Below are 13,090 nucleotides of genomic sequence, written 5' to 3' on the forward strand. Positions count from 1 at the left end.
ACACCTTATTTAATAAGCTAAAATAACTGTTATTTTGCAGTTTGAAAACACAATTTGCAAAGTGAACAGTCTCTGTTCCATAAGTAATAGAGACAGCACATTGACTTAGCACTTCTACCATGCAGCACTGGGATCCCCAATTTGAATCCCATCCAGGACACCATCTGCATGGAAGTTGCACATCCTCCCTTTGATTGCATGGATTGCCTTCAGAGTTTTCCTGTTTTCTCCCACACTCCAAAAACATGCTCGTAGGATTATTGGCTTCCGTCTGGAAAAAAAATAGCCCTGGTAAAGGTGTGCACGTCTATATGCATATGTGATAGGGACCTTAGATTGTAAGCAATTTGAGGGTAGGGACTGATGAGAATGTACAGCATGAAAAGTGGGTAGGGACTGATGAGAATGTACAGCATGAAAAGTGCTGCATAAATTGTTAATGATATAAAGACACCTGTAATAAATACAAAATAAATCAATATTCCCATCAGAAAAAAAGGGTTTAGAGGTTATTTCAGTTTTTGGTTGTCTGATAAAATAGCATTGTTCTTGTTTCCTTATATATTAGGACATTCAGGCTGTCCTTTCCTTTATCATTTTGTGCTAAAGAATAGTACAATAATGAAATGAATTTTCTCCTAATGGCTTAGAGATGTTTTGCAGTTTGACTATAATGTGTTTTAGAGACTGGAAAGCATATCTGTATATTGACAAAATGCAGTAAGCCTACCATCAAATTAATTTGCACTTTCTATTTTTTGTTAATAACACATACCAACAATATACAGTTATAAGAATAAACAAAGAGAGAAATAAACATTGGTCAGAAGAACAATATTGCTATAGATAATATACTTGGGAAAAAAAACTGAGCTGTGAAGGCTCTTAAAGCACTTCACTACAAAAAGGATTGCAAATATGTGTTTCCTGAAATGTGAGTGCTGCAATCAAACATTACTCAAAGGAAGCATACAATAAAGAATGTATTTTTGTGAGACCGATAGAAAACAAAATTGTTCCTGAACTGGACCCTTTGAAATCATTGTTGACGTACAAGTTACAAAAGATGGAGTTTTTTTTTGTTCGCTACATAGAATTAGCTCCATGTTTTTCAAGCTGTTGACTGATGAAACTAATTGCCGTTTAAAATATATGACTTGTTGATAAACATTGAGTTATTTTCAGTTTCTTCCACATTTTTTCTTTCTTGGATGACATTTTTTTAAGACTAGTTAAACATTTCTGTTTTTTTTTTTTTGTTAAGTATTATGTAGCAGTAATGTAAATAATGAGTATCATATTCTTTCAAGTGTTTTTTTATAAGTTTTTTTTTATTATAAACTGACAATAAATTCTTATTGACTCTTGAAGTGTTGTCTTTCAGTGGAGGTAAGTATGATATGTTTGTTATTTAAAAAAACAAACAAACAAACCCTTGTTGGCTCAAACTTGTCTGGAAAATTTTATAACCTGCTCTCAAACTTGTCTTGCATACACACGGCCGCACAAAGTTGTCAGAAAATCCAATTGTTCTGAGCGCAGTGACGTAAAACACATACGTTGGGACTATAAACGGGGGAGTAGCCAATAGCTTTTGTCTCTTAATTTATTCTGAGCATGCGTGGCACTTTCTGCATCGGATTTGTGTACACACGATCGAAATTTAACCGATCGGATTTTGTTGTCGGAAAATTTTATAGCCTGCTCTCAAACTTTGTGTGTCAGAAATTCTAACAGAAAAAGTCCGATGGAGCCCACACACAATCGGAATTTCCAACAACAAGCTCCGATCGCACATTGTGTGTACAGGGCATTAGTGTGTTTGACAAAACAATGGGTAATGGTAAAAGACTGTTTATGTTTCTCGTAATTGCCTTGCTATAGGTAAGAATAATTGTTCTCTGTTTGGTTTTGAAAAGGAAGTCCACTAGAAATGTCATGTTGCTTCATTCACATATTTCAGTTTTGGACCAGAATGGGTATTTTAGCAGCTATTAACCTTTTCACTACCAGACTAATTCTTTATTTTCAGTGGGAATAAAAACAAAGTTTGTTTTAGTGCACACAGACACACTACAATGTACAAATTTCTCATTAAATGTAAAAAATGAGAGCGTCTCAAGTTAATAAAAACATAATAGGGTAAATAAAGAAGTATAAAGAAGTATGGCTTATTTTTATTTTTTCAATGAAAGTTTTATTAAGAATATACACAATACAAACAATCAAGGAAAAGAAATGAAAAGCAAAAATAAAAAAGGAATAAGACAGTGGGGGAGATTTACTAAAATGGCGCACACAGAATCTGGTGAAGCTCTGCATAGTCACCAATCAGCTTCTAGGTTTTATTGGTACTATGCACAGCTGTACCAGATTCTAGAGCACAGACAAAAAAAGGGGGGAGGGGTGGGAGGGACCTGGATGAGGAAAAATATGTAAGTATATCTTTTAGCAGGCAACAAGCAGATTATGCAAGCCTTAAGGGAACATTCACACTTTTGCATTGCTGTGACACGTATAACCACAACGTACACGAAATATCCACTGTAGTGTGTTGCCAATGATTTTGTATGACATCAATACACATACGCAGTAGCACAAATGCATCTGCACTATAGCACACCACAGCGTACAGATCTGTGCTTTGGGGCTATGTTGTCAAAAATATTGAAGGTGTATTTTTTGGTGGTTTGAGAGTCCATTCAGAATAACGCATTACAAAACTGTGAATGGGTACTCATTCTTCCCTGGTTTAGTAGGGGTAGTTACTTAAAGTTACAAAAATACTTTCAGGCAAATGAAACATAAAAAAACAGATCTGTCCTTCAATTATAATATAAAAATCATGTTCCTCACTTTTGTATAATGAACAGCCTCACCTTACACTGTGGATCTTGACACTGTTCAATTTCTGCATCCACCAGTCCAGGGATCAGAGAAATTAATAATTTGTCCATGTTCTCAATGCAATGGGGTTGATTTACTAAAAGTGGAGAGTGCAACATCTAGTGCAGCTGTGCTCAGTAGCCAATCAGCTTATATGTTCACCTTGTTCAGTTAGGCTTTGACAAAAAAAAAACTGGAAGCTGATTGGTTTTTATGCAGAGCTACGCCAGATTTTGCACTCTCCAGTTTTAGTAAATCAACCCTGGATTTTTTTCATCTAATCATGCTGTAGATCTAATTCACTTGCCCCCATGTAGGCCTGTGATGCAATCCTAAAGGTAAAATGCAGTTTAAATGTGCCTATAAATGAATACTAGACTCTATACGACTCAGATTGATCTCAAATCCAGGCTAAATGCTCCTCAAAGCAAGCTTTGTTTGCCTTTGGCTATTCCTGCTAATAGGTTAGGTTACCAGTCTATCGCAGCTATAGGAAAGCTTTCAGAAATGGAAGTGTTAATAGTTTATTTTTATCAAGTAACAAAGTAGAAGTAACAGTTCTTCTAGATACACTTGCACACAGTTTTTGAATGAGCTTGGCTTGTAGGTTGTTCCAAACATCTTGAATAACTAACAACAGATATTCTGTGAATGCAGGCTGCCTCAAACATTTCTGCCTCTTCATGTAATCTCAGACATACTGAATGCTGTTGAGATCAGGGCTCTGTGAGGGGCAAACCATCACTTTCAGGACTCTTTGTTCTTATTTACACTGAAGACAGTTATTATTGAAATTGGTTGTATGTTTGGAGTTGTTGTCCTGATGCAGAATAAATTTGGGGAAAATCACATGCTTCCCAGATGATGGATACGGCCGGTGTTTATGTACCCATGCTATGGTGTGTTCAAATGTGATCGTGCCTGATTGGACTGCAGCTGGGGGGAAGGTGTAATCTCCCTTTGAATATTTAATATACAAATCCCAGCGCTATCCCAATATGTCCAAAAAGTTCATATATGCACAAACAATCAAACTGTGCAAGCATATACAATTTAGATCCAATCATCAAAAGGCAACCTACGTTCATAAATAAAGTGCAAAATTGTGATGTCTTTAAAGTGCAAAGCAAGTTATCTTCAAAAGTGCAGTCAGTGCTCCAATGCTCATGTGGTAGAAAGTGCAAAAGGGGTAATAAGGTGCTGTGCTCCCCTCCTATGTGCCCCCCACTCACCAACTTCTAGAAGTTAATATGCCAGTCAGTATGGACAAAGTCCCAAGCAATGCTGTACTTTCAGCTCCTCCGCTCCTCACAGCAAAATAGAAGGCTGATAAGACTGGCCAGACGTGACATCACCGGAAGTTCTGTCTGGGAGCTGGGGGCTGGGAACGCCAGTGTGCAGTGGGTCTTTTACGATCGTTGCTCCTCCTACTACTCTCATTCACCCTCCTACTACACCTATGGTTGTTAACTTCATATTGATAGGGGAACTCAGATAATTCAATTTCTGCTTCCTGTTCCAACATGCTACAAGAGGAATTCTAGTATATGACCATAAAAGCCACCCCCTAACATCCAGCTATTACCAATGTGCTATTCTATTCAATTACACATATTCAATGTATCCTAAAATAAAATAATACAGTGAAAAACATAAGAGTTGATATACAATTGCTATTAAAACCCCCTGTTAGGCTAATACCAGAACTGGCAGAGGCTACATATACATTGCATGCACGCAAGTCCACAGCTCATTCTGGCTGCAGGCGTGTGTACCTGCATACCCCCACTGGTACCAAAATGCATCTAGATGTTGAACCCACATGAGAGATCTATTTCTAGACGTATAAACACACATTTATGATTTATACTGGGTACATGAATACTCAAGCATCCATGCACCCATCCGTTTAGTCTCCAGTATCCACATACGCATGTACCCAAATCTTATCTACTCATCATATTTATGCGGATGTTGGTATTTTCACATGTCTACATCTGTGTTCATGTGTGTTACTATATATACACACAAGTCCATAGATATATTCTTATTTTACTTTTTACAATTACAAATCTTAGATAAAACAATTAGGTCCCTTTCACACATACGGACTGTTCATCCATTTTTCATCCATCTTTTGACGGATGAAAAACGGACATCATTGCATGTCTATGTAAAAACAGATGATAATGGATGATTATCTATTTTCATCCGCTTCCGTCAACATCTGTTATTTGAACAGATGAAAGACCTATTTTTCTTGTCAAATTTATTTATTATTTTTTTAATAAAGATTGACAAATTGAGTACATATACGGATGGTGGTACAATATTCATATAGCAATAGAGCTAAACATATCGATTTACGAACAGGATGAGTATATAACAATGTAAAAATTTAACAAGTAGAGCAACAAATAAACCAATAAAGTATTACATCGAAAGCATTATAAAATTATATTCTATTCTATTGGTTAATTTTGCAAGAGCAGTAATAAGGAGATCAATCTAATAGGTATATAATAAAAACAGAAGAGATAATCTGTTTATAAGTACCACACAATATGAAAAGAAAGGTATAAAACAAAAGCCTGGGACTTCATTGACGCAGTATTAAAACATATAGGAATTCTCCCTCAAATGAGATCATACATCAGAGCATTATATTCAAACCCAACAGCAAGAGTTCGAGTCAATGGCCACCTATCGAAAGCCTTCCACCTACGCAACGGAACTAGACAGGGATGCCCCTTATCTCCACTTTTATTCGTCCTCACACTAGAACCACTACTAAATAAAATCAGATCCAATCCTGATATTAGGGGAATAGAAATCCAAAATCATACATATAAAGTTGCAGCTTTTGCAGATGACATGCTCCTCTTCCTTTCAGAACCCCACATCTCTATACCCAATCTTATACAAGATCTAGAACACTATCAATTATTATCAAATCTAAAAATTAATCACTCAAAATCTAATGCCCTCAACATCTCATTACCTCCAAGTTCAGTAGAAATCTGCCCAAAAAATTACATATCTCGGAATTGAAATACCTACTAATCTAAATGATCTCTTCAAACTTAATTTCACACCTATGCTTAAAGAAACACATGATGATTTAAAAAGATGGAATTCCTTGAACGTATCTTGGTTTGGAAGAGCTTCCCTAATAAAAATGACGATCCTACCCCGATTTCTTTATGTTATGCAAACTATCCCCATTAGATTACCTACATCATTCTTCGACTCCATTCGTAAGGCATGCTCCACCTTCATATGGAGGAGTAAAGCTCCCAGAGTCAAATTCACTAAACTTAATTCACCCAAAAATAAGGGCAGAATTGCATTACCGGATTTAAAGAAATATCATCAGGCAGCCCTCCTAGCCCGAATAGTAGACTGGAATATCCATCATACAGTAAAAGACTGGGTATCCTTAGAGCAAAAACAATTCTCCCAACAGATTAAATCCCTACCATGGTTACATCCTAAAAATCACTCAAAAAATATCAAAACCCACCCCCTAATAGGCCCTACACTAGAAATCTTTTGCAACACCTTCAATAGATCGAATCCATCTCCTTGGCTTAGCCCCCTTACACCACTCAGAAATAACCCAGATTTTCCTCCAGGTTTAGAACAAAACTTTCTCTCAAATTCCTGGCCTCATAAAGAAATCCTAGTCAATGATTTCTTTAAGAATAAGAGGATTCTGTCCAGAGAGGAACTAAATAAAGACATTAACCCAAATCAGATCCCACAATGGAACTATATACAAATCAGACACTTTCTGACCAGACATGAGACAGCCCAACTATGGACAAGACAACTCACAACGTTAGAGGAACTATGTACAAAAAAACCCCACAAAGACATATTATATCTACCCTTTACAATTCGCTTTTTGGAGACAAAACTGAGTTCTCCAGTGCGTCGTGCCAAGCTTGGGAACAAGATCTTGATATATCTTTTACAGAAGCAGAATGGGAAACAATCTACATGTACGCACATAAAGGATCTCTTAATGTAGCCACCCAGGAGTGTGGCTTCAAAATCATTACCAGGTGGTATAGAACACCCACCCTGCACAAATTCTCCCCTTGCATCTCTGACAGGTGCTGGAGATGTAAACAAGAGGAAGGCTCGATGCTTCATATTTGGTGGTCATGCCCTCTAATCCAGAACTTCTGGAAAATGGTTCACAAAACCATTACTACACTCACCTCAGACAACTTAAGTTTTAACCCAGCACAATACCTCCTACACTACAATTCAATCCCCAAAAAACAATATTTAAAATCTTTATCCATGTTCATGATAAATGCAGCAAGACACTGTATCCCTTGTCACTGGCGCTCGAACATCACTCCATCTAAAAAAGAATGGTTCTGGAGAATAAACAATATAGAAAAGATAGAAGAACTTATAAGTATATCACAGGAGAATATATCTAAATTTGCATCAACATGGTATAATCGGACTGAATTCAAAAACTCACAGGCTTACAAAGCTGTTATTAATTACATATATTAATTTTTTTTTTTCTTCCCCTTCCCCCTCCCACCCCTTTCCTATAGTGATTTATTTCACCTCAATATTCATTGCGCAAGAATGTTTAAATATATGTTATGTCTATGCTCAGAATCTAGCTATTAATTTTATCCAAATTATTTCGATATCAATATCGAATGTAAAGTTCACTACAACCCAAATGTAACTAAGATGAATATGTGACTATAGAAATACTATGTTGTATTATGTTTTTATGTTCAACCAATAAAAATTTTGTGAAAAAAAATAAAAATAAAACAAAAAATAGTAGTACTGTAGATAGATAGAGAGAAGAGAGTAGAAAAAGGGGGGAAGGGAATGGGGGGGGGGTTATAAGTGGTGATGCAATCCCAAATGAATAGAAAGTATAGTCAAGGCAAATAGAGTAAAATTACCAAGGGAATAATAGTATGTCATCAAAGTCTGGAGATAAACAATGCTTAACCCAAGGAAGCCAGAGTTTCTCAAATTGACCAATTCGATCTCTTTCAATTGCATCCATTTTATGATGAATAAGAGCTCTATTAGTTCTGTGTATGATTTCAGCTAGAATTAAATATTTCGTTTTCCATGTCTTAGCAATGGTTTGTTTTGGGGCTGTTAGGAACTGTAAATAATGCAAAATTGATTCTGTGTGATCCCATCAGGTTTCAGGTTTAATAGGGCTGTAGCAGGATTGGGCAGTATAGGTGTATCAAAGATTTTGGAGGTTAAGTCAAAAACTGACTCCCAGAATTTTGGGGAAATTGGACAATCCCATCAAATATGAATTTGAGTGCCAAACTCTGAACAGCCACGAAAACAAGCTCCAGGGTAATCAGAAGCACATTTCAATATTCTAGCAGGGACCAAATACCAACAAGTTAGCACCTTAAAGTTAGTTTCCACAGCAACAACAATAGAAGAAGCAGACTTAGTGGTGGACCACATGCTAGACAATTCAATAGCATTAAATGAGCAATTAAGGTCTAAGGTCTCTGAAACATATGAAGACCTTAATGTTAGTACTAGCTAAAATTTGCTTATAAAGAATTGAAACAAGTCCTCTAGCATGAGGGTCAGAAATACATATGCATTCAAAACGTGACATCTGGGATGGTTGGGAGTTGGAATTGAGATAAGGTTGGAAACATTTTTTGATTTGCAAATATTGGAACAGTTCCGATTGAGGAAGTCAAAATGTATCACCCAAAGTAGAAAAAGAATGTATGGAGGAGGCAGATACCAAATTATATAAATGGGATAAATTAGCTATATTCCATGCTTTGAAAGAATTAGGAGTGATCCAGGCAGGTTAAAAGCGGGATTTTTAACAAAATAAAGGAGCGGTAAATGAGGAGATTGAAGGCCAAGAGAAGTTTTGAATCTGTCCCAGATGGTTAAAAAATGTTTTGTGATAGGATTGCGAATAAAAGTACGATCAGTTGGTCTTAACCATAACATGTTAGATACTGAAATAGGGTCACAGTCAATAGACTCAATTGTTAGCCATAAAGGAATTTCTTTGATTGCATGATATTTTGGTAAATGTTCAAGGTGTACCGCATGATAGTAAGCAGAAATATTTGGGAGACCTAAACCTCCACAGCACTGTAGGAGGCAGAGAGTGGATTTAGAGGTTTGAGGTTTTGTTTTACAGATCCAGGGTATCCTGCAAACAATTCTCTACCTGCAAAATGTAAAATAATGCATTTGGGTGGAAAAAATATGATTGCAATCTACTTACTGGAGGTAGAACCTCTGGGGGAATCTAGGATGGAAAAGGACATGGGGGTCCTAATAGATGACAGGCTCAGCAATGGTATGCAATGCCAAGCTGCTGCAAGCAAAGCAAACAGTATATTGGCATGCATTGGACTACAAGACTCTGGTCTGGCCTCACCTGGATTATGCTGTCCAGTTCTGGGCACCAGTCCTCAGGAAGGATGTGCTGGAACTGGAGAGAGTCCAGAGAAGGGCAACAAAACTAATAAAGGGTCTGGAGGACATTAGTTAAGAGGAAAGATTATGAGCACTGAACTTGTTCTCTCTGATGAAGAGACGCTTGAGAGGGGCTATGATTTCAATGTACAAATACCATACTGTTGACCCAATAGGGATAAAACTTTTCTGTGTAAGGAAATTTAATAAGACACGTGGCCATTCACTAAAATTAGAAGAAAAGTGGTTTAACCTTAAACTACGTAGAGGGTTCTGTAAGAGCGGTTAGGATGTGGAATTCCTTCCATAGGCAATGATTTTAGCAGGGAGCATCAATAATTTCAAATAACTATTAGATAAGCACCCGAATGACCACAAAATACAGAGATATACAATGTAATACTGACATAAAATCACACACATAGGTTGGACTTGATGGACTTGTATCTTTTTTCAATCTCGCCTACTATGTAACTATGTAACTATACCTGCAGTCTGCTGTAACAGCTCTTTTTCAGGAACTCTCTCCAGTGATTCTGATTGATTGTCTTAAAATTGATCAAGTTCACCGAGCACTCACACGCTGCTCCCCAGATGATCAACTTAGAGACATTATTGCTAGACCGCATAGCTTTTATACTAAAGAGCAACTACTTGCTGCAGGATGTGAGAAGGACTCTATAGCTTTTCATGGTCAGTCATAGCAGATATTTACTGATGTTTCCTGTCTCACAGTTGCTAAGCACAGAGCTATAAAGCCCCAGTTGCAAATTCTGATGCAGCGTCAAAAATTAAGTACCAGTGGGTTTTTCCATTTATGCTCACCTTCTCTTATCAAGGTCACAAGAATTTTTACAGCACTGCTACTGATCTACAGTATACCCTTGAAGATCTTCAACTACTGCCCACCGATGCTCCTTCTGCACCTTCCCACAGGCACTCTGCGTTCAGCACTCTACAAAAGTTTATGCGAGTCTCTTCAGATCAAGGTTGCCCCGGCCAGCATAAATTAGGTTGTTTCAACTCTCCCATCAGCTCCATGGAAGTCCAAGAAGAGACGCTTGAGAGGGGATATGATTTCAATGTACAAATACCATACTGTTGACCCCACAATAGGGATAAAACTTTTCTGTGTAAGGGAATTTAATAAGACACGTGGCCATTCACTAAAATTAGAAGAAAAGTGGTTTAAACTTAAACTACGTAGAGGGTTCTTTACTGTAAGAGCGGTTAGGATGTGGAATTCCTTCCATAGGCAGTGATTTTAGCAGGGAGCATCAATAATTTCAAATAACTATTAGATAAGCACCCGAATGACCACAAAATACAGAGATATACAATGTAATACTGACATAAAATCACACACATAGGTTGGACTTGATGGACTTGTATCTTTTTTCAATCTCGCTTACTATGTAACTATGTAACTATACCTGCAGTCTGCCGTAACAGCTCTTTTTCAGGAACTCTCTCCAGTGATTCTGATTGATTGTCTTAAAATTGATCAAGTTCACCGAGCACTCACACGCTGCTCCCCAGATGATCAACTTAGAGACATTATTGCTAGACCGCATAGCTTTTATACTAAAGAGCAACTACTTGCTGCAGGATGTGAGAAGGACTCTATAGCTTTTCATGGTCAGTCGTAGCAGATATTTACTGATGTTTCCTGTCTCACAGTTGCTAAGCACAGAGCTATAAAGCCCCAGTTGCAAATTCTGATGCAGCGTCAAAAATTAAGTACCAGTGGGTTTTTCCGTTTATGCTCACCTTCTCTTATCGAGGTCACAAGAATTTTTACAGCACTGCTACTGATCTACAGTATACCCTTGAAGATCTTCAACTACTGCCCACCGATGCTCCTTCTGCACCTTCCCACAGGCACTCTGCGTTCAGCACTCTACAAAAGTTTATGCGAGTCTCTTCAAATCAAGGTTGCCCCGGCCAGCATAAATTAGGTTGTTTCAACTCTCCCATCAGCTCCATGGAAGTCCAAGAAGAGACGCTTGAGAGGGGATATGATTTCAATGTACAAATACCATACTGTTGACCCCACAATAGGGATAAAACTTTTCTGTGTAAGGGAATTTAATAAGACACGTGGCCATTCACTAAAATTAGAAGAAAAGTGGTTTAACCTTAAACTACGTAGAGGGTTCTTTACTGTAAGAGCGGTTAGGATGTGGAATTCCTTCCATAGGCAGTGATTTTATCAGGGAGCATAAATAATTTCAAATAACTATTAGATAAGCACCCGAATGACCACAAAATACAGAGATATACAATGTAATACTGACATAAAATCACACACATAGGTTGGACTTGATGGACTTGTATCTTTTTTCAATCTCACCTACTATGTAACTATGTAACTATACCTGCAGTCTGCCGTAACAGCTCTTTTTCAGGAACTCTCTCCAATGATTCTGATTGATTGTCTTAAAATTGATCAAGTTCACCGAGCACTCACACGCTGCTCCCCAGATGATCAACTTAGAGACATTATTGCTAAACCGCATAGCTTTTATACTAAAGAGCAACTACTTGCTGCAGGATGTGAGAAGGACTCTATAGCTTTTCATGGTCAGTCGTAGCAGCTATTTACTGATGTTTCCTGTCTCACAGTTGCTAAGCACAGAGCTATAAAGCCCCAGTTGCAAATTCTGATGCAGCGTCAAAAATTAAGTACCAGTGGGTTTTTCCATTTATGCTCACCTTCTCTTATCAAGGTCACAAGAATTTTTTCACAGCACTGCTGCTGATCTACAATATACCCTTGAAGATCTTCAACTACTGCCCACCGATGCTCCTTCTGCACCTTTCCACAGGCACTCTGCGTTCAGCGCTCTACAAAAGTTTATGCTAGTCTCTTCAGATCAAGGTTGCCCCGGCCAGCATAAATGAGGTTGTTTCAACTCTCCCATCAGCTCCATGGAAGTCCCAGAGAGTTGATTCTGCTCTCTTGACTCGTTTACCCCACCTTTCCCTTAGAAAGGTTCTTATAGGGACCTGATCTCCAGAGTCCTTAGAACCCCTTTTACTGATGGACAGGATTGCTTTCTGGGGGTTTCTTCCCCAAAACTTCACTCTGTTTGGACTTACTGCTTCTCATTTACATTGCATTATGCTTGGGACTTTTGTCATCTTAAAGGTGCAAATAGCTTTTTTTTGTTGCCACCATCTACCATGATGAGACTGTGTTTGACCTTCCAACCACAACTTACTGCCGTTCAGATTCACTCTGAAGACAACAAACAGCTTTTTCTTCAAAGCAGAAACAGGTAGGACTCTGCAATAAAGTTTGTTAACATTTCTGTAATGTACATTGATCACACAGAGGGGCAGAGGGGATTGTTTTTTCTCAACAAAAGTGGGGTTACTCTCTAAGATCACATATTAATACATATATCATTTGTATTAGAACAAACATTGCTTTTTTGTGATATTCTCTTGCAAAAATTACTTTATGTTTTATGCAATCCATAAAAGTAAAGGATTTTAGGATTTAAAAAATAAATAAATAAATTAAAAAAAAAAAAAAAAATATATATATATATATATATATATATATATAAATAGCAGAAAGATAATAGCTAAGGGGAGAAGAGAAAGAAGGAGTTAATTATGACTTTTTAGGGTAAACTAAAGATTATTACGTTGTTAAATAGGAACAATTGTGTTTCTTACCTGCCAGGTTGCTTTAATTGACATCATATGCATCTCTGAATCC

Source organism: Aquarana catesbeiana, linkage group LG03 (genome assembly GCF_042186555.1).
Source record: "Aquarana catesbeiana isolate 2022-GZ linkage group LG03, ASM4218655v1, whole genome shotgun sequence".
Taxonomy (NCBI): domain Eukaryota; kingdom Metazoa; phylum Chordata; class Amphibia; order Anura; family Ranidae; genus Aquarana; species Aquarana catesbeiana.